We start from the raw sequence: 24,356 nt of genomic DNA on the forward strand, positions 1-24,356 counted from the left end.
TAAAAAATCCGAATACATCATTTATAAATATAATTATTATATGACGAAAACAAATAAATAAGAAGACTTTTGTAAAAATTATTTAAACAGTTATTTAGAACGATAAAAACACTTACAGCCAATATTATTTATGATTATTAAATTTTAAAAAAGAATTAATTCTCTTCATCATCAGTATTGCTCTGCAGTATTTCAAACTTTCGTTAACCATTAGGTCGCCGGGATTTTGAAAAAAATGAAAAATCGGTTTTCCCTATAGAATAGTGTTCTAAGGCCTACTAGGTAGGACCCTATCAAGGGTGGATGTGTGCGAGACAGGGGTGCGCGCCATATGGCGCACCCCGGTGGCTTACGGTATGACACAATGTTAAAATTTTCAAAAGTTCAGAATTTCCCGTTAGACGAGGTGTGTTTAAAAAGTACCCGGAATTATCGTTTTTCCAAAAAAATATTTATTTATTCGTTTACATCAATGTGGTTCCCTTCAAAGTAATCCCCCCCCAGATATAATACACTTATGCCAGCGTTTTTTCCAATCTTCGAAGAACTCTTGATATTCACTTTTTGGTATGTCCTTGAGCACTCTCAGCGATTCAGCCTTTATTTCTTCAATCGAGGAAAAATGCCGTCCTTTCATGGGTCTCTTCAACTTTGGGAACAGGAAAAAGACACACGGAGCTATATCTGGTAAATATGGAGGTTGGGGCACAACTACGGTATTGTTTTTGGCCAAAAAATTACGAACAAGCAACGACGAGTGAGCAGGTGCGTTATCGTGATTCAAAAGCCATGAATTGTTTTTCCATAAATCCGGGGCGTTTTATTCGGATTGCTTCATGCAAACGTCGCATAACTTCAAGGTAATACTCCTAGTTAACCGTACGACCTTGTGATAAGAACTCATGATGCACCACACCCCTGCAGTCAAAGAAAACTGTAAGCAAAACCTTCACATTTGATCGAACTTGATGTGCTTTTTTCGCTCTTGGTGACGTTGAATGCTTCCAGGTGGACGATTGTGCTTTGGTTTCGATATCATAACCGTACACCCATGTTTCATCACCATTTATGACCCTTTCAAGCAAACTTGGATCGTCGTTGACGACGTTTAACAGCTCCTGAGCGATGTTCATGTGATTGTTTTTTTGATCAAAGTTCAGCAGATTTGGAATGAATTTTGCTGCCACCCGTTTCATGCCCAAAACATTTGAAAAAATGTTATGACATGAGCCAATTGATATGCCAACTTCATCAGCAACTTCTCTAATTGTGATTTGGCGATCATTCAGAACCATTTTTTCCACTTTTTTCACATTTTCATCGATTGTTGACGTGCTGGGTCGACCGGAGCGTTCGTCATCTTTAACGTCTTCGCGGCCATCTTGGAAAGGCTTATACCACTCGTAAACACTTGTTTTTTTCATAGCAGACTCACCATAGGCTTTTTGTATCATTTCACACACTTTGTTTCATTTTATTTCATTTTTTACGCAAAATTTAATACAAATTCTTTGATCCATTTCTTATAAAAAAACGAAAATCGCCTAGCTCATAAAAATACGTCAAACCTTAGCGACTACCGCAGACAAAGTAAACAGTGAATATAGCTGAAAATTTTATCATACTTCAAGGGCATGTATACGAACACAATAAAAAAAAATTTTGACAATCGTATTCTCCAGACCTGCGAAATTTAAAAATTCCGGGTATTTTTTGAACACACCTCGTACAGTGAAATTTAGTGAAAACTTAATACAACGGGCTTTTGGTAAGCTGATCATGAATCTAATGTTAGATTTTAAAAATTCACCCCCAGGGACGGTGTACCCCCCCCCCCCCAATCACCCCAATTTTTTGGAAATTCAACAATATATTGAAATTTAGTGAAAACTTTATGCATGGGGGTTTTGAGGTCGCTGATCACGAATCTGAGGACAGATTTTGAAAATTCACCCCCCACAGGCGGATATGCCACCCAATCATCTCAATTTTATGGAAATTCAATTATACGGTGAAGTTTAGTATAAATTTGATACAGAGGGTTTATATATGTTTAGACCTTCTCTCGGCGTAACCCAGAATCAATGACATGGACATGGAAGGCTGGCTGATTTCTTGTGTGTGTGTGTGTGTGTGTGCGCGTGCGCGCGCATATGTACATGTGAATGTGTGTGTATAAAAGATAATGATTTATAAGGAATGTTTTGTAATTTTTTTTATTTAAAAAATTTTTTTGTTTAGATTTTTTTTCTTTTGTTTTTTTATTTTTTTTATTTATTTTTTTTATTTATGGCAAATACATTTGAGTGTGATAAATGTGAAAACAAGATGTAATACATAATAATACTTTACATTTATCACATCCTATTCTGCTTTCTGATCTCTTATTCATCATTTTGCATAGCACACACCTTTTTTTCGTTACATCACAAAGGGATGACAATGAAACCGGGAAATGTTTTCCTATTAGACGATTAGGATTTCTACAATCCTAACATTTGGCTCGTCTTCTAAGTCAAGAATAGCAGAGACTATTTTTAGCCGAAACTCTGGGAAAGATATTCTGGGATTATTTACGTTGTACCATGCATGGGCGTCGATGAGTACCATATCAAGCAAATGAAAAAACAGTTTTTTGTATCATTTCATTAATTTCCTAATTGATTCTGTCAAGGATAATTGTCTATCAATAGCATCGATCCCTCTCATATTTTTATCATAATCAATAATAATGCAAGATGGCTTTATTATATCATCGTAAATTTGATAATGTTTCTTTCCTGTCGTAGCAAATTTAAATTCGTGTACTGAAGTGATCACATGTACTTCTTTTTTATCTTGCCATTTTATGGCCATGTGTATATTATTATGGGAAACTTGTACCTCTCCTTTATTGAGACGCATGTCTAATTTTGGTAACCCCTTCCTTTTTTTACGGTACGGTACCGCATAGTTACGGTACTCGTATCTTTTTCATGTAGGAATTCTGTCAAAATGGGAGAAGTATACTAATTGTCTGTATAAACAATATGACCTTTGTGAAAATATAGCTTTAGAGAGCGAGCCACAATATCACCTGAAATACCTAGGTCAAAACGTTCATATTCAGTATTTTTAACTGTACAGATCATAAAATCTAAAATAAATCCAGTTTCACAGTCAACAATTTCAAATATTTTTATACCAAAGCGATGTCGCTTTAGAGGTAAATATTGTTTAAAAGCTAGCCGCCCTTTTCATAGTACAAGATCTTCATTGATGCATAATTTTTGTCCTGGATCTAGAACACTTGAAAATTTCTTTTTCAAATAATCTATAACAGACTCCAAATTTCTCACCGGATGTGTGTTTGAATTGTTATTATCTTCAAAATGTAAGAAACGAATTATTTGGAGATAGCGATTACGAGTCATTGTTTGATGAAATATTGGTGTGACTAACATTGGGTTAGTGCTCCAATAATCTTCAAGACATTCTTGTCGAATGTGACCCATAAGAATAGTCAGAGCAATAAACTTTAGAAGCTGATATGATGTAACATTTGATCATTTTGCAATATTAACCCGCTTTCCTAATGTTTTTTTCTGATAAGGATTTGTTTCTACACATATCAAAGTAACAAGGTTTTCATCAAATAAATACTTGAAATAATAAACGGGGTCATTTCCAGCTAATTGTATACTCTCCCGAATACCAGATCTAGAAGTAAACAGTTTGCTTGAAGGAGAAAAATAATTATCGTAGTAAACTTGTGCAGGGATGTACTATATTCTAAATCATTATTATCAATGTCACAAATTTGATCGTTAGTATCAGAGTTTGTTTCACTTGACTCAAACTCTCCACTACTATACATATCATGTTCATTATTGGTATTTGCCATTTTTGAAATAATTCTTTTTTTCAAACTACAAAACTATTTATTCTAACAATCATGCATTCATCTTCACAAACATAAATAACACGATACTCGGTGGTTATTGACTTGTTATAAAGTCAGATGTTATCATAGATCTTCACATATGTGGTCAAATTTAGTTAACTAATTTTATAGTGTATCAACTTTGAAACAAAAGAATCCAGGTATAAAAATTATCAAGTCTAGGGGAATAAACATAAGTAGTAATATACACTTACTCATCAAATACACTAGTACATTTAGTTATTGAAATTTGATTATTGAGTTATTTTTCTTTTGTTTTATAAAAATTTATATTTTTGCGAACTTTGAGTTAAGATACTCATTAGAAAGTAATAAAAAATAACTTGTAATATATAACGAGTAAATTTCTCAAGCTAGGTTAAAATAAAAAAGTTTATAACCGATTGAGTGTTCTCTGCATATGTATAAGTTCAAATACAGTTGCCTAAAATATTAATGTTTATGAATAGCTAGATCTAGTTATAATTTTGTTATTCCCGCTATGTTTACATATCGCTCATACAAAGTACAACTCTTCACAACTGTCAAACGAGCGTTGAGATTCAAGAACACTACTATACGTTTCGAGTACGCAAATCACGTAAAATATAAATAGCCGAATGACCATTGGCTGTCAAATACAGAAAACTGAAAAGTCGCATCCAAACCTTCCTAGGGGAATAAAATGATATAATTCGTTTTAAGATATCGTGGGGGGGGGCGTTTATCTATGTTTATTATATGAAACAGATGGTATACAGGGACATTAATTAATTTTAATAATTAATTAATTATATAAACCAAGGCATAGGCAATCAAAGTTATAAAGAATAGATATTACCCACCCATAGTAGTTTATAAAACCATTGTACGCTGTTGGATACTATAACGAGTTGAACCTTACTCGTTATGTCTCTCTCCCTATAAAATTATTATGACATGAATAATTTATAAAATAATTTTATGTAGCATTGTCTCCGTATTAAAGACGCCGAGCAGATTACAGCCCGGAGAGAATTCCCATGCGATGTCCGAGACATAGTGGAATTCAATTGGACGTACCGCAATCCTGTCTGCAGCTTCAGCAGCATTTCCAGCCTGGAGCATTAGCAGTACTTCCTGCCAGCAGCATCAGCAGCATTTTCTGCCAGCGGTCTTCCCCAGGTCAGGTCGTCTCTCTCTCTCTCTCTCTCTCTCTCTCGCTCTCTCTCTCTCTCTTTTGTTTTGTTAGTACACTCTTCCCGAACATCTGTACCAAGTTTCAAGTGTATAGCATTTTTTGTTTGGTTGTGAGAGGCGTAAAGGTTATAAGTGTTTTGCGTGCTCGGCGATTTCTTGCCATCGAAAAATATGGATCAAAGGATTTGCATCTAATTTTGTGTAAAAAATAAAATAAAGTGCTGCGAAACACTTGAAATGTTGACGGTGGCATACTGTGAAACTGTTTTGAGTAAAAAAAATGTTTACAAGTGGTACAAACTCTTCCAAGATGGCCGGGAAGATGCCAATGACGAGCCTCGCTCTGGACGCCCAAGCATGTCAACAACTGATGAAAACGTTCAAGCAGTTAAGAAAATTGTTCTGGAAAATCGTCGAATCACTATCAGAGAAGTTGCTGAGTATGTTGGTATATCGCTTGGCTCGTGCCATGAAATTTTTTCTAACGTTTTGGCCATGAGACGTGTGTCAGCGAAGTTTGTTCCGAAATTGCTAAATTTTGACCAAAAGAACCGTCGCATGAGCATCGCTCAAGAACTGTTGAATGACGTCAACGACGACCCAGATATACTCAAAAGGGTCATAACTGCTGACGAATCATGGGTATATGGTTATGATATCGAAACCAAAGTCCAATCGTCCCAAAGGAAGAGCCCAGATGAGCCAAGACCGAAAAAAGCACGCCAAGTTCGATCAAATTTCAAAGTTTTGTTCACTGTTTTCTTCGATTACCATGGCGTGGTGCATCAGGAGTTCTTACCATATGGACGTACGGTCAATAAACAGTATTATCTTGAAGTTATGCGCCGTTTGCGAGAAGCAATACGAAGCAAACGCCCAGAATTGTGGAAAAACAATTCATGACTTTTGCATCACGATAATGCCCCTGCTCACTCATCTTTGCTTGTGAGAGATTTTTTGGCCAAAAACAACACCACAATCATGCCTCAGCCACCATATTCACCGGATTTGGCCCCATGTGACTTTTTCTTGTTCCCAAAACTAAAGAGACCTATGAAAGGACGGAGATTTGCAACGATTGAAGAGATAAAGACTGCATCGCTGGAAGAGCTCAAGGCTATACCGAAAAGTGCTTATGAGGAGTGCTTTGAGGATTGAAAAAGCCGTTGACATAAGTCTATTGTGTCTGAGGGGGATTACTTTGAAGGGGACAACATAAATATTGATAAATAAATAAATATTTTTTCTTAAAAATACAAAGTCATCTTACTTTTTGAACACACCTCGTATATTTAGTAAATTCTACCTTGAATGTAGCAATGGATACTGTTCTAGTTTCCAAATTTTCTTTAATCCACAGCGCAAACGTTATATAATTATCATTCTCTGTTTTATCAATATATAAAATGTCAAATGTGATACCCTCAGCACCTGGACATAACTTGCATTCTTGATAGTAACACATTTCTTGAGTTACTGGACATGCTACAGAAGATTAAACTGTAGAACGTGAACTATAAAGCTCAACACTACTTATACCAATAAACTTTTTCAAAGTAATTAAGTACAGCTCAAAGTTTGCACAATAAATACACAAGCATACATCACTCATAGGTTTTATCAGAACATGCTTTAGACGCATGGAACTTACTATTAGTATGAGGAATAGCAAAATAGTTAAAAATATATTCAAGAAATAGTTTTTAATGTATTTTTTTCTGTGAAATTTAATTTTGTAGTCAAAATAAGTTTATTTACACTTTTTTTGAAAAACCCTCAAAAAACCCTAACAAATAAGGTTTTCTGTCATAAATTGAATTAATTGGCTTTTTTCTTATTGTAAATTCAAATTCAGCGTCGAAAAATATGTAAGAAAAAGTACGTCTGGTCAACAGTACAATGATCTTTTTTTTTTGTGGACCTATGTAATTTTATAAGAAAGAAAAATTAATTTTTATTGATTTTTAGGTACAGTTATTAAACTAACATAAATTCTATTAAATAAAAATTTCTTCACATTGTTGATTTTCTTTAAGATTAGTCTGTATAGTAATAGTATAACAATAATAGTATAGACACAAAAGATAATAAACAATGAAATCGTGATGTATATTTGATGAATTTCAATTCTTTTCAGGAGAGATTACAAACTATCAAGAGATTAATAAAAGTTATATGATGGTAAAATAATAATTTTCCAATAATTAGTTTTTTTTTCAATTTAATTTTTATTTAATAAAAAATCAATAATTTAAACTATTGAAAATAATTCAAAAATTTTTATTTTTATTTAAGAAATTTTCAATTTATGCTAAAAATAAGCAAAATTTTAACTATCATTTATAGTTATTCATTTGTTTTTATATATTGTAACAGGGTGATTAATCCGTTCTGTTTCGTTATTTCGCTCGACACGCAATCGTACCGGAATGCGCGCGGTGAAATCGAAACATTCGCATTTATTAATCGGAGAGCAGGAGGGGACGGGAGTCAGTCAACCAACTTACTACTAGCTAATAATGACAACAGTAAAATTATCGTTTCAATCATACGTGAGTTAGTTTATTTTCCGATAACTCTACAAGACGCTTGGCCCGCGTGTTTATGTTTACGCAGCGCGCGCGACAATAATATACATCGTCGGATCGTCCGCAGTTCTTTGTTCGCCAAGTTAGTTTACATGCAAGCTACCGATTACATTTTACAGAGTCGCCAGTATGAAGGAATGGTAATTAATTAAACGCAGTCATAGACTAAAAATCGCGGTACTAAGCTGGCCAGCTTACCTTAATATACGGTCGCACTATCAGGGGGGAAAACAGGTTCGTATTGCCTCTTCCGGTATCTCAGTTTAATTGGAGGAGGGGATTCGCGCCCTCGGTATCGCCTACGATGGCGAAACTCCTCACCCACACATACACTCGTAACGGTAGCGACAAAAGTATAAGTTTCGGTAACTGTCAGCTGGATCACTTCCGCACTCTTGGAAAACTTGGAAAACTCGTGTTACTGTTATATGCAGCTGGATGCTCAGATTGCTAATCCTCGGCTGATTTTTTCATATTCGCGCGCGTTCCGTCTCGTGTCGTACCGAGTTCCCTTTTTTTATTTTCCCTAACCGGTAGGTGCTGCCCTCGCAGGTAGCCGCGTGATTGAGATGGTAGCGCAAACAAGATGTTTACCGTCACAGCCCCCTTCCAGTCTAGACCTTCGGGGTCCTTGACGATAGAATTGTTAGCGCTATTCCCGTCGAGGTCAGGTGAATAAAAGTCAATAAAAAAGATCATGTTCTGTATTCACCTGATATAATCTAGGATCGGCCCTGCCCACGGGGGCAGGTACCTTTTACCAGGATGATCACCGGTGTCTGGGGGTCTCTTCTTGACCCTCTTCGTTCAATTCGGGGCGTCGGCGTGCCTCCCAGTCCAGCCTCTCATTGAAGAGATCAGGATGCTACCGGACACGAGGGCAACGATCCGGGCGGGTCACCCCTGGGTAGTGGCAAACGTTACAACCCTCCCATTGTGCACGGGACAAGGTACCCCGAGGGAATCCTCGTTTCCTGGGGGTCAGCGGCAACCGATCATGTCTGTTTGGAGTGGTCCACAACGGTTTCTCAACCGTGGGTACCGCGCCCGTGGACCTCACCACAAGGTTAATGGGAATGTGGGTCCGGTTGCCTGATACACGCTACTGCTGTTTATGTTTACCACCAGGTTCACCCCGCACTTCCGCTGGTCCTGGTGTACTGTAGCCGTAGGTCTGATTCCCGAAGCCTTGGTAGTTGGAGGCTGGACGGTGGCAGTAGATGGGTCACCAACCAGGCCCTCAAGGGCCTGGCAATGACGACGCTGCACCTCCTTGAGGGCGTGTGCAAATTGGCGCCGGCGGGACACCACCTTGCTCCAGTGTTCCAGGTCACTGGGGCGGTGTCCCGCAGCCGTATACGCGTAAAAATCGGCGTATACGGTTTGTTGGAGGGCATTGAGGATGGTCCAGCCTTGTTCGACTTTCTTCAAGCTTTCCACGATTTCCTCCCATGTCCGTGGTTTACCTAGCGTGGTTATATTATACTGTGCCGCCGTGGCTAGCGTGTTCAGGACACGTATGGAGCTCACTTCGGACCTACGTACTTGGCTCTGGATATCAGGGAGGAGGTTAGCGTGCAACAGGTCTAGTTGACGTTCAGGCGCCATCGGTGGGTTCAGTCGTTTCATCAGGCCTATCATGTTGGCGATGTAAACATTGATCAGTTCATCTGGGCCCTGGTATCGGCTTTGCACTTCCCTCATCAGACGTTGTTGCACGCTGGTTCCAAACCATTCCCGTGCGTCCGTTTCAATTTCGGCATAGGAGAGCCATTCTTCCTTCATCGCCTCGTACCAGGTAAGGGCGGGACCGACGAGTAGCTCTGATACTGTTAAGAGCATTTCGTCCTCTGTGAGTCCTGCACCGTTCCTCAAATTGTCCAGCCTAGACAGGAAGGTGTCGATACTCACGTAGCTCTCTCCTGAGAATTTCAGTTTCCATCCCCGGACAATGCGACCAACATCCCATATAGTCGACCAAGGGTTTGTTGTTTGTTGAGATGACCACATGCTCGGCGTGTGGTTATCCACTTCAGTATTAACTCCATTAAGTTGATACTGTCCACCCTCTCCGAAAGGGAGCGTCCGGCGGGGGTCCTGCCGGTGACCTCCGTGGGCCTCTGTCCGGGTCCAGCTGGAGTACTTTGAGATAACCGTGTGTCGTAATGGTAGGTGAAGGTATCTTGAAATGCGACGCTCCTGAGCGTGTTTTCTTGCTGCCGTATTTCACTTGAATGGTTAGCGTCATCTTGCTGTGCATTCCTATTTTCGGCATTTTTCAATATGCTCATTCTGGCGGATAAGTCATCCAGTTGGCTCTTAACATTGCTATAGTTATTATATATTTTGTCTAACACTTTTGTTAGACTTGATACATTTACTCTTAACGAGTCTAGCAGCTCGAGCTTCTTCTCATTCTCTCTGGATCGGAAAATGAGGTCTTGGATCATTACAGCGAATGCAGGCGGAGTTGAAACTGGCTGCCATCAGTAGTCGTTGTAGTAATATTTTTAATACTATTATCATTTCCGTCGTTGTCAAATATATCTGTAACATTTATCACTGTTTCTTGTATCCGCGATATAACTTCTGCACTTTGCATCAACTGGAATAACGGGTGCTGTCCTTCCTCTTCGGATGCTGTATGTTCCGCACAGATGGATGTAATCAGCTCTGAGCGTAGGGCTGCTCTTTTTGGTGGGTTGGGTTGCTGTGTTGTTATCAACTTCGACGAAATCTGCTGCAGAGTAGTCGCCTACCAACCAATTTTGTAATCGCCCTACTCGCGAGTGCTTATTTCCATTTTACTTCATCTCCAATTGCTCGAGATATTCGTTTATTTCTTCTTCTTGGAGCGACAATATCCAGCTTTTAACTTCTTTTAGAGTGTCTTCCATTGTTATTTATTTACGGTATCGCGCTTTATTTTATCATTGCCGCGATTAATTTTATTAATGGATTATACACTTTTTTGAAGGACGATGCGAGTGCGAGTGCTACAATCGATGTATTGTAAACACAAATTTAGATTTTACTAGCCAACGAAAGGTTTAATCAAGGTTATTTATTATTGCGCTAGCCGAAAAACTCTTTGCTCGCTATTGCGCAATATAATAATCCTACTTATCAGGTGCACTAACTGTTTGTTAGTGCGGCAGTGCTGGTTAGTTTCTAAATTTATACAGCGAGCATATCTATGCGCAATCACCCATAATTACAGTTTGCAATAATCGAAAGATTACATTGAAAGACTACATTGAAATCAAAACAAAAGAGAACATTTGAATTATGTTTACTTTGTTTTGAATGTTGGCGGTGTTAGTATTTTCCCCGGGCCAACGGGTACAATGTTGTTATTCTTCGATAACTTTCAAAACTTATTGGTGATTACAAGGTGACTCGCTAAGAGTCGTTCGGTCGCACTCGCACGCGCTTACACAGAATGTTTACAAATTATCGTCGCAGCAGGCCTTCGCGAGTTAGATTAAAGTGTGCTTTATTTTCGATGTGACATACAAACAAAGTGTGCACAACAACACTTTGATTGCCATCTGGGTCGCTGGTTGACTGAGCGTAAGGCAATGTCTAATAGAACCGGCGTTTTGAACAATCACAAACGCTACAGGTTCTTTTACGTTGGGCGCCATGTAACGGGGTGTAAATCCGTTTTATTTCTTTGTTTCGCTCGACGTGCAATCGTACCAGAATGCACGCGGGCAAAATCGAAATATTCACGTTTGCTAACCGGAGAGCATGAGGGAACGGGAATTAGTCAACCAACTAACTACTAGCTAATAATGACAACATTAAAATTATCTTTTCGATCATACGTGAGTTAGTTTATTTTCCGATAACTCTACAATTCGCTTGGCCCGCGTGTTTATGTTTATGCAGCATGCACGACAATAACATGCATCGCCGGAACGTCCGCAGTTCTTTGTTCGCAAAGTTAGGTTACATGCACGATACCGATTTTTACAGAGCCGCCGGTACGAAGGAATAGTAATTAATTGAGCGCAGTCATACATTAAAAATCGCGGTACTAAGATGGCCAGCTTACCTTAATATACGGTCGCACTATCAGGGAGGAGGGGAGGAACAGGTTCGTATTGCCGCTTCCGGTATCTCAGTTTAATTAGAGGAGGGGATTCGCGCCCTCGGTATCACCTACGATGGCGAAACTCCTCACCCACACATACACTCGTAACGGTAGCGACAAAAGTATAAGTTTCGGTAACTGTCAGCTGGATCATCTCCGCACTCTTGGAAATCTTGGAAAACTCGTGTTACTGTTATATGCAGCTGGATGCTCGGATTACTAAACCTCGACTGGTTCTTTCATATTCGCGCGAGTTCCGTTCTGTCTCGTACCGAGTTCCCTTTTTATATTTTTCCCAACCGGTAGGTGCTGCCCTCGCAGGTAGCCGCGTGATTGAGACGGTAGCGGAAACAAGACGTTTACCGTCACAATATTTATTTATATTTATTTAATTATTTCTGTCAAATTATTTATATCTCTTTATATTTATTTTTATATTATTTCAAATGGTAAACAGGGAACTGCAATGGATCGTATCATTTTCCTTCATCAGTGGTTGGATCTGAAACCGTCATGACGAACTACTGTTATGTATTTTTCACTTGTATATCTGTATTTTACTCGAAATCAACATAACTTATTATTACATATGTTTATCATGAAACATATAAATAAGAGTCTTATACGAGGGTCGTTTGAAAAGTCCGTGCAAAAATAAAAAATGCTTGATTTTTTTTTAATAAATCTTTTTTATTTTTCAACATAGTCTCCTTTTAGGCTTATACATTTCATTCAACGCTGCTCTAGTTTGTTAATCCCTTCCAAATAATAGGATTTGTCCGAGTCTATAAAATAGGCATTGGTTTCTGCAATCACCTCCTCGTTTGAATAAAATCTTTTCCCCGCCAGCAATTTTTTTACATTAAGAAACAAATAGTAGTCCGACGGAGCCAAGTCTGGAGAATAGGGGGGATCTGAAACGATTTGGAACCCTATCTCCATCAGTTTTGCGGCCACAACTGCTGAGGCATGAGCTGGCGCATTTTCGTGGTGGAAGAGGACTTTTTTGTGGGCCAATCGTGGACGTTTCTCTAGCAACTCGGTTTTCAAACGATCCAATAACGATGAATAATATTCGCCTGTAATGGTTTTACCCTTTTCTAGATAGTCTATGAAGATGATTCCTTGCGAATCCCAAAAGACAGTTCGCCATAACCTTCCCGGCCGAAGGAATTGTCTTCGGCTTTTTCGGAGCAGATTCCCCCTTGGTAACCCACTGTTTAGACTATTCTTTGGTCTCAGGAGTGTAGTGATGTATCCATGTTTCATCTACAGTGATGAAACGACGCTTAAAGTCTTGCGAATTTTACTGGAACAGCTGCAAACCATTCTTGCAACACTTCACACGATCTCGTTTTTGGTCAATCGTGAGCAATCGCGGCACCCATCTAGCGGATAGCTTTTTCATGTCCAAATGTTGGTACAAAATATTATGTACCCGTTCGCTCGAGATGCCTACAGTACTAGCAATCTCACGCACCATCACTTTTCTGTCAGCCATCACCATATCATGGATTTTATCAATGATTTCTGAAGTGATAACCTCAACAGGGCGTCCAGAACGTTCAGCGTCTTTTGTGCTCATATGGCCACTCCGAAAATTTTGAAACCACTTATAAACCATTCTAATCGAAGGTGCACAATCATTATAATGTTTATCAAGCTTCTGTTTAATCTTCTGAGGCGTTTTGCCTTTGAAAAAATAATATTTAATCAATACACGAAATTCTTTTTCGTCCATTTTTTTACAACCACTCGATTTCTTTGATTGAAACGAATGTAAAACGCAAAGTAATTGGCCGATCTGGCTGAAACTTGGTGTGTGCTCTTCCAAGATATGCCACTAACTGAAAATAACCTTGATACGCACTAGTAGCACCATCTCTCTGACTTTGCACGGACTTTTCAAACGACCCTCCTAAAAGGCCTAGTTTAATTTAAAGTTTTAATGGTTTCACATAGGCATAAGTATGTCAACTTATTGTTAATACATTGCTCTTACATGATTTTTGACTTTTAAATTTATACTATAATTTTTTTTATGTCAATAAAAGCTATAAATTGAATATATATTTCTTCAGTTATTCTTAGTATATATTGTTTGCACAGAGTTATATCGTATAGTAATACGTATAGATAACACAGTCCTACAAAAATACCTTAATTTTATGCACAAGCAAACCGTATATGGTTTTCCGAAAAATTTCTGGCGCTGAAACCGAATCCGGACTTAGAATTGCTCCAGCACATCAGGATTTTAATATATCCTAACCTAACAGTGTGAAACTGGCGATTTTTGCCTATATTTGAGGTTATGTAGTACCACGACATTACCTATATACAAAAAGCTACAAACGACATCTTTAAGAAGCAGCCTAGCCCTTTCAAATACCTTTGAGTTTGCTCAAATAGCTTATTTTTTCTTTGAGATATTGCATTTTAAAGTTTTTCGATTTCATGAATATTGTACCTTTCAGAACATACGGTTTTGAACGTTTCGACGTCGAATTTTGTGTTAAGCGACTTCAATCAATTACTGTTCTACAAGAAAATTGAAATATATACCATAGATAAGCTAACCCAAATTCAACCTTAATTACATCATAGTCACGAACCCTTACAACCCTTATAAACTACCTCTACTAACCCCAAGCAGACTACTTCGTAGGTTAGGTTTGAGGCGGTTGACTTACTACATACTGGCATAAGTCGGAGATGTAGTGTTGCACTACGTTTATGACAAACTTCAATAGCTACCAATCCAATCGAGCAGGTCTTTTTGGTCATTGACTTATGCATACAGCTATGATTGCTACACTCACGTACCACTCCTCAAATGAGCTTGTAGAACAGAGTACTAGATTAAAATCATACAAGCGGTTCACAACAGTAGTCGAGTACTCCAGAGCGTTACGGTAGATGCACTATGACCTACCCGCAAGTTTTATTGTAGAATATTTTTAAAATATATAATTTTAACAATAATTGTTTATTCCTTTTTAACAAACTACGATGCGTTAGAATTTTACATTAATCCACCAAATGTTAGAATCTGTCGCATACTATAACTTCTAATGTAAGATGGTATTGGCACTATCTATAGTTTAACAAATTAACTAACCCTGCGATACTTTCACAGAATGATCATTTTAAGCTGTTAATGCTAATCTAGTGGCACCAAGTCATATGTCTATGATTCTATTCCGGACCACTATATGTATAAAGGTGCTGTCGAGTGCTCAACAATGGTGTGAAAAGCTGGTGTAACTTATGTATCGATGTCAAATGTAAGCGCAAGTAGTATTATGATCGAATAACATTTATCCAATAAATCGATATTAAAACAACATTTCGCACGTAAATTGTTGTCATATGTTCTATGCTATGTTTGTCCGCACGCCTACGAACTGGTATACCAATGCCCAAATCACTTATGCTTGTAGATTCTACGTATAAAGATACAGATTTTGGCTCATCCACATGCTTCAGTAACATCAGTCAAAATTGTGTTTGCTACAGCCGTTCTCACGTCGCATTCTAATTTAGCTCTAAGCGTAAATTAGAACTTGTATTTATTACTGTACTCTGACTAATTCGTATATTCACTTCTGTGTAAATAGACTCCAGGTCATTATGGTTATCATTCTTAGACTCCTTACCAGCTTTTTATTTGGCCTTTATGATGATTTTAATATAATTCTGGTTTAATTGTTAGTTTAAATGTCGTCCTATGGTTTTCAGACTTGTCTCTTAATAATGTGTTTATCTAGATATCAATCACGAATAATTTAATTATTTTGCTCGTTAGATTTCAAAAATTGGAGTAGGAACTTCAATTTTAAAGAGGAGATATCTTGCAAAGAAGGTAATCATCGAACATCCAGCTGATAGCTTAGTACGATATCGTACATTAGACCACGATTAACAGAACACTAATCACAATACTAATACTAACACCAACACCACTACCAACACTAATAACGACACCAAGTCAATATTAACATCAAATTAATAACTAACATCAACTCAAAATCAACATCAAGTCTATTCTAATTTCAACTCTACGTATCCATCCACTCATATATCATAGGCTGTGTTGAATTCTATGCAGTTGTTGTAGCTTCTCGTGTGTATACCATCTATTGATCTATTGAGTGTTCTCTGCATAGATATAAACTCAAATACGAATTAGATAAATTTACAGTTTCATTATTTGCGCTATGTATAAAAGTTACTTAAGTATAGTGCAATTTTCTATTAAGCATTGAGAACCAGCTCCGGAACTATACGTTACAAAAATGAAAAACATAAGAAATTCAATTAATCAAATAACCGATATTTCATTTTATTGAACGTAGAAATCATAAATAAGTTGTAATGGAGTTCGACCGGCTATCCAAGAACTAGTTATATCCGCGGTCATCCACACTAATTATTTAAAAAAAGGGAATGGATTCGGGAGAAGATCTGACAGCTAAATAATATAACGTACGCGTATACTAATCGCACACGTGAAACTAATGATAGGAGGGGAATTGATAACAGATGAATCATAGCGACACTTAATTCAATTGAAATTAAATTTTAATGACAAGTCAAATACAAACAAAGAAAAGTATATAAAAGAAACGCACGCATACAAAAATCCAATGATGGATTAGGTGGAATCAAGGTGGCGACTTTTATCCTCCTGATCATGTTTCTTAATCTTTCTCAATACAGTCCGTCACGTATCAACGAATCGGCTAGAGGAGAAAACCAAACTAAATTTAATAAATAAAAGAAAAAGAAAATACCCAAGATATGAAAAACAACACCAACACCAGAAAATAATAAAAAAGACCTGTCCCATGGCGCCACTTACCACGTCCAATTGTCTGGTTAGCCATCTTGGCGGGTGGGAGGCTGTGGGAATTGGCTTGCCTTCTCAATAATACGTAGCAGCTTCTCTGGAGATCAGCCGGAGAAGTAAGCTAGTTCAATGTCCTTGTATACAGAGAGCAATCTTGGCACCGATAGGACTTGTAACGCCGATGTTGACGGGATGCCGTCGGGATCGCCGACAACAGGGTAGCTTTTGCGGCTAGCTGTGCTGTTGCTCGTCAATGTGGCAACCGGTACAGACACAAGTTGAGACTCTGGTCGCTAGATTATGAGATCCTCGGCAACGGCCGGTAAGTCTGCCGTTGATGCCGCCATGGAGGCTACCACTCAACTTCCTCTCATTCCGCGTTTGGCTCCAGCACGGGTCACGAGAATAGGACGGTCATCCCAGTACTCTTTGTATAAATAGCCATTTTTTTCCGCAGTCCGACATCAAACCAGCCCTAGCGTTGAAGTAGATATACCCGCCTTCAGCGTAGAAGAGGGCTTCGCAATGGCACTCACCTATACCCTTTAGTCAATCTTCGCAGCTTCAAGTTTTAAACCCGAAGAGGTCAACTCCACCATTCCTGCTGGATGAGGCTGTATCAGTTCCTCTCTTGACGGGGATCCATCTCCCGCCACTGCCTGCCGAAGGCACTTGACCTAATTGGATGCGTCTCATTTAGCTGGTCGAGGGCGAGTAGAGTTCGTTTCCAAACAAGGAGAGGACTGTTCATCAATATAATAGAGTTATATATCCCTGGTGAAGTTGGATAACCACCCTGCATTCTTTTTGCGGGCTGGCTTGGGGACGTTCTTTTCTTTATAGCGAGCAGAAAAGTGAAGACAACGGCTTTTCACCTTGGTAGGCGTGAGCGAATTCTACGGCTGAATTTCTGGCTCTCCGAAAAAAATATTATAAAATTGATGCAGAAAAAAATTATACTTTGACAGAAAGTTCATTCCGCTTGAGATGCGCCCGGATAAAATTGACTTCTTTCTGATCGCCAGCATGGAGTCCTAGGCCTCTTCAGCCTACCACGCGGTATTCGATCCAGGGCACGAGGTTTAAGCTTGATTTTCTGTTCCCGAGTTTGCGCGGTGTGAAGGCCTATTGTCTCCCCCGCATAAGACCGCTCTATCAACTCCTGACCCTTTGGCCTACGGGCACCCATATTGGCGAGAGAATGCTGAAATATGAGTATTTGGCAAACAGGGCCGGTGTTCAAGTGGTTATCAAACTCGGCTTGGTTACGCTGTGAGTCCTTTTCCACTGACATGAAACGTGTCTGAAGAACACTGTTCTTCTTTTGAGCCTACCCCAATTGTTTGAGTTGGACTGGGTTGTGCTGGAAGCCCGACAACGGACAGCGGTGCCTCAGATGGAGTAGTCGGTTCCTTCGACAAGAACACCGCGACTCCGCTCTCAAACTCCATCACATCTTCGGCCGGCGCGGCCACAGTGACAATTTCTACTCCGCGGCCTTGTCCGTCCACGTTGCGGGTGAAGGTGGCTAGACTACCCCGAGAGAAGTGAGCAGTGCGTCAATAATTAAGCCGGCTGCGCCGTCTCTATACCTCGTAGAGTGTTCCTCTACAATCGGGTACCCGGTACGAAAATACCTCCCGTAGGCATTCCCTACTCTAACCATGGAGCGGAGTTGCAAGATTTTATTTTCTAGTGACATATTGATTGGTACTGCACATGCAAATTAAAAAAGATAAGAGCCCCTTTTTCAAACCAAATTTCTCTCCTGTAACTGCGTAACCTGGTGGACCCAATCATAATGACGCTTCTGCTTCTTCTGCGTTTCTCCTCGATATGCCTAGTCACAAGATTACATAAAGCACTGAGACACTTCATTCGGTGTATTTCTCGCTTTTCCACCTCTGTTTGAGCCTATCACGGCTCATGATCACAATTCAAGAATGCGGACGTTACCCTTGTACTTGCCTGCACCACTGTATTCATCGCGTGCTGAAACTCGTGTAGGTGATTCTTCCAGTTGCGATGATCATGATCTACGAAGATGGAAATCATGGTTATTAACGTCACAAAAATCGGCCTGATGATGGTAGGCTGAGCAGGGCACGTATTTAATCCTATACTCCTTACGTATACGAGGGTGATCCGATAAGTACTTATCCTACAAAAGAAAAACGAAAATTTTAGAAAAGTGGCGTTTTATTTTTCAATATGGTCTACTTTTAGTTCGATCCACTTGGTCCAGCGATGCTCCAACTTCTTTAACCCATCTGAAAAATTCGTTTCCTCGAGGTCTGCAAAGTAGGCCTCCGTGGTGGCGATTACCTCCTCATTTGACACAAATTTCTGCTCGGTGAGCGATTTTTTCAAGTTTGGAAACAATAAGAAGTCGCACAGGGTCAAATCTGGAGAATACGGTGGACATAACAGCAGTTCGTAGGTTAATTCGACCAATTGGGCAATGGCGACGGCGAAGGTGTGAGTTGGTCCATTGTTATGGTGGAAGAGCACTATTTTCTTCGCCAAATGGGGCCGTTTTTCTGCAATTCGACGTCGAATCGGCCCAATAATTCGGCATAGTACGGCCCTCTGACCGTTTTGGCCGTCTCCAGATAGTCGATGTAGATCACACCTTGTGAATCCCAGAAAGCGGTGACCATAACCTTTCCGGCCGATGGGGCAGTCTTCGCCTTCTTTCGCCGGGTAAAGTCCACTGTTTCGACTGTTCCTTGGTCTCTGGTGTATACCAGTGGATCCATGTTTCGTCGACGGTCACGAAACGACACAGAAACTCCTTCGGATTGCACTTAAACAGCTTAAACACTGCCAGACACTGCTCTGAAGTTGTCTCACGGTTGCGTTTGTTTTCCGAAGTGAGCAAACGCGGCACCCAATGCGCCGACAGCTTTCTCATGCCCAAAATTTCATGTAAGGCATGATCCACGCGGTCTTTTGAAATGTCTAGAGAGAGTGTTTCACTTTTTCCTGACCGACTAAATAGAGTTTAGATATCTTATCCATCATTGTGGGGATACGGAATAGGTTCCGAGTCAAAGTACAATCAATTTGAGCGCGCAAACTCTGGTTGGATACTGTCATCCGCCTCATCTTAAGGAGGTTCAGGAAGCCGTTACGACAAAAATCGGAGAGGTAAAGGGAGCTTTGATCTTTGGTCTCATTGACTCCACGGAAGCCCGATGTACGTGATTGTGGAGTATCGCTGGCTCACCCTTATTTTAGTTTTTGTGCCAGAATATCCCTAACAAGCTCAATGATAAAATGTCCAACATGCGCGTACGCAGGTGCTGCAGCTTCGACTGTTTACCCAAACGACGAATGTACAAATCCGCTTTCCGCCGGGCGAGTGGCATTTTAAAACGAGTGAGCAAGAGAAGCGACACTATAACTAACCTAAAAACTTAAAAATACAAACACAGTAGCTGGGGAGGAGTATTTCATCGTTAACACATATCAGCGCAGCTGGCGCTAAACTCGACTACGCATGCGCAAAGCCCTACTAAACGACTATGCATGCGTGTCCCACGTTGCGTGTAGCACGACCAACCTTGTCTTCAGCACCCCTATTATCTGTCAATAGAACTACAGACACAAAACAACACAAAAAAAGAAAGCATGAAAATACAAAAATATTCAAAATGATATAAATAATAATAAATAAAGACGAAAACCTAAAAGCAATACAAATCACGCACGGAGCCAAAAAAGCAAGACCCAGTACTCGCTCGTCAACCCATAAGTGCGTCATTGTTACTGCATACCGATCCAACCTACGTGTGCTCAATAATCGGTTGAGCAATCACTGCACATGCGTCAGCGCAACTAGGTCGTGGCCCACTCCCAGCGCTCCCTTTGAGCAGGCGTCACAAATGGCTGTAAGATCTTTGATGAAATGCTGGCTATTTTACTTCGTCCTACAGTTGCGCATATCTCTTGTCACGATACTAATCGGTGGCACAGCCAATCCAACAAAGAACCTGCTGTACGTACACGCCATCGGCTTCACGTAAGTACTTCCGAATCCTGATTATGTACACACTACTAAGATATGCAGTCACTGGCATGTTCGCTATTCACGCACGCACCAAACCATCCCCACAAGGGATGCCAAGAAACGGAAAAATCCTAACGGTTATACGAGGTCTGTCCGAAAAGTATCGGACCTACCTTTATATTTTCGTGCTAGCGTTATTCTTTATCATCTGGTGGGTGGCATCCTTCAAAGTAATAACACGGTTCCATCGATGTTTCCACTTTTCAAAAGAGTCTTGGAACTCACTTTTAGGGATAGCCTTAAGTACACTCGTCGTATTTTTTTCAACCGTTGTTTTGTCATCGAATCTGTGTCCTTTGAGTGGTTTTTTTAGTTTTAGAAACAGCTAAAAGTCACAAGGGGCTATGTCGGGACTATATGGAGGTTGTCGAAGCAATGCGATATTGTGTTTGCTCAAAAACTGCTGCATAAGATTAGATGAATGCGCTGGCGCATTATAGTGATGGAGAAGCCAGTCATCACTTTCCCAAAAGTGCGGCCGTTTTCTTCTTACTGCATCAAGCAAACGTTTCAAAATTTGAACGTAGTATTCTTTATTGATTGTCTGACCTGTTGGTGCATATTCGTGATGTACAACACCTTTACAATCGAAAAAAACAATCAACATTGACTTAACATTGCTCCGACTTTAACGTGCTTTTTCGGTCTTGGCGATTCAGAATGCTTCCACTGTGAATATTGTTGTTTTGTTTCAGGATCATAGCCATAAACCCATTATTCATCACCTGTAATAACTTTTCTAAGCACATTATCATCATTATTGACCTTTTCCGGATTGTCCAGAGCGATTTCTAAGCGAATGTTTTTCTGCTCTGCTGTGAGCAATTTTGGGATGATTTACGCACACACGCGTTTCATTGCTAAATTTTCTGTTAAAATTTCTGAAATGATAGTTTTTGGTATCCCAAGGTCTTCTTCTAGTTCTCGAACAGTCATACGACGATCTTGTTCGATTGCAAGTCGCACCCGCTCAATATTATCTGCGGTTTTTGTCGTCGAAGGTCGGCCGGAACGAGAATCACTATCGACAGAAGTGCGACCATCCTTGAACCGTTTATCCCACTCTTTTATTTGTGTTTTGCTCATACACTCGCTTCCGAAGACCTTTTGCATTATTTCAATAGTTTCCGAACTCGTTTTTCCGAGTTGAAAGCAAAATTTGATGCAAATTCATTGGTCTTGATTTCAGTCATTTTTGACAATATCAAAATCCGACGAACGCGAAAAAGGCACTGTAAACAAAGACACGCTGCGCATGAACTATTTGTCCGGCAGGTGTCAGTAAGTAACCAATAGATTCATGAGGTTTTACTGTTGACGTTTCTGTCCGGTAGAGGTCGCTCGAACACTATGGCGCGAAGATATAAACGTAGGCCCGATACTTTCTGAACAGACCTCGTACATGCGATCGCCCGCACACATTATTTAAAAAGGAATAGATTTAGGAGGCGAGGACGTTCCAACGACTAAATAATACACTTCTCACAAAAATTAAGAATTAAAAGAAATTTTAAATCTTTGGTCCAAATTTCAGAAATCGTTTATATGAGCAAGGACTTCATCCTAAACGCCAAAATCGTGTGCCTATGTTCATATCTAGATATCATCGCACTCTAGTTAACTTTGCAAATCAGCATTATTTATTAGGGTCTTAGACAGTGGATCACTGTATTATTCAATGATAAATCATGAATTTCACTGTATGGCAACGACAAACAATCTCTTGTTTATTCATCACCGTGGTGAAAAGAATCACGACAATTTCGTAAGACCAGCGACGGCGTTTATTTGGAACTCAGATATGGGCAGACATTTCTTACAATACTAAAACTTTATTAGAAATCATTAAGGGAAGATCAATTATTACCGGAAGGTTCATTAATAAAATCTTCAAACCACAAGTTGTTTCTGTACATAGACGGAAGAAAATTTGTTCATTCGTATGCAAGATAATACTCGCCTTCACACTGCCGTGCGTACCAGAAATTTTCTCGCCAACAATGTGATGATGCTGAATCACCCGATAATAAGTTCTGATTTGAATCTAATCGAGCATATGTGGGGCATGCATTAGCGTCGATTGCAAAGAGCCTACCGGCAACTGTACCAAGTTCATGCCAACATAACTTATTAAAATTATTTCAAAAACAATAATTTTTTCAGCGATAAATAAAATATTTAAAAAACACTACATTTTAAGTTTTTTCACTAATTTGCCGCCGTTTTGAGTTCGCCATTTTTAATTTTAAAATTTCGTCAGAAATGGTTTTTAAAGTTTAGATATTAAGTGCTCCGATTAAATACTTTTTTTTTAAAGACTTTCACAGTTTAGAGGTGAGAAACTGATATGAAAAAAAATACAATATATTTAGGCATTTTATGGAAAAATATTTAATTTTTCTGAAAAGTTAAGTTAATTCTGATGTTAGATTATGAAAGAATGACCACATATACGAGGTCTGTCCGGAAAGTATCGGGCCTACGTTTATATCTTCGCGCCATAGTGTTCGAGCGACCTCTACCGGACAGAAACGTCAACAGTAAAACCTCATGAATCTATTGGTTACTTACTGACACCTGCCGGACAAATAGTTCATGCGCAGCGTGTCTTTGTTTACAGTGCCTTTTTCGCGTTCGTCGGATTTTGATATTGTCAAAAATGACTGAAATCAAGACCAATGAATTTGCATCAAATTTTGCTTTCAATTCGGAAAAACGAGTTCGGAAACTATTGAAATAATGCAAAAGGTCTTCGGAAGCGAGTGTATGAGCAAAACACAAATAAAAGAGTGGGATAAACGGTTCAAGGATGGTCGCACTTCTGTCGATAGTGATTCTCGTTCCGGCCGACCTTCGACGACAAAAACCGCAGATAATATTGAGCGGGTGCGACTTGCAATCGAACAAGATCGTCGTATGACTGTTCGAGAACTAGAAGAAGACCTTGGGATACCAAAAACTATCATTTCAGAAATTTTAACAGAAAATTTAGCAATGAAACGCGTGTGTGCGTAAATCATCCCAAAATTGCTCACAGCAGAGCAGAAAAACATTCGCTTAGAAATCGCTCTGGACAATCCGGAAAAGGTCAATAATGATGATAATGTGCTTAGAAAAGTTATTACAGGTGATGAATAATGGGTTTATGGCTATGATCCTGAAACAAAACAACAATATTCACAGTGGAAGCATTCTGAATCGCCAAGACCGAAAAAGCACGTTAAAGTCGGAGCAATGTTAAGTCAATGTTGATTGTTTTTTTCGATTGTAAAGGTGTTGTACATCACGAATATGCACCAACAGGTCAGACAATCAATAAAGAATACTACGTTCAAATTTTGAAACGTTTGCTTGATGCAGTAAGAAGAAAACGGCCGCACTTTTGGGAAAGTGATGACTGGCTTCTCCATCACTATAATGCGCCAGCGCATTCATCTAATCTTATGCAGCAGTTTTTGAGCAAACAAAATATCGCATTGCTTCGACAACCTCCATATAGTCCCGACATAGCCCCTTGTGACTTTTGGCTGTTTCTAAAACTAAAAAAACCACTCAAAGGACACAGATACGATGACAAAACAACGGTTGAAAAAAATACGACGAGTGTACTTAAGGCTATCCCTAAAAGTGAGTTCCAAGACTCT

The 24,356-nt window shown here is 39.4% G+C and overlaps 1 protein-coding gene across 1 annotated transcript in view; it reads right to left on the reverse strand.

Moving 5' to 3' along the window:
- The window catches only part of LOC131663045 (protein argonaute-2), a 237,811-nt gene that overhangs the window by 70,022 nt on the left and 143,433 nt on the right, over positions 1 to 24,356 (reverse strand). The window lies entirely within an intron of this gene.

The sequence above is a fragment of the Phymastichus coffea genome, unplaced genomic scaffold (assembly GCF_024137745.1).
Source record: "Phymastichus coffea isolate CEN01 unplaced genomic scaffold, Cenicafe_Pcof_1.1 PCOF00030, whole genome shotgun sequence".
Lineage (NCBI taxonomy): Eukaryota > Metazoa > Arthropoda > Insecta > Hymenoptera > Eulophidae > Phymastichus > Phymastichus coffea.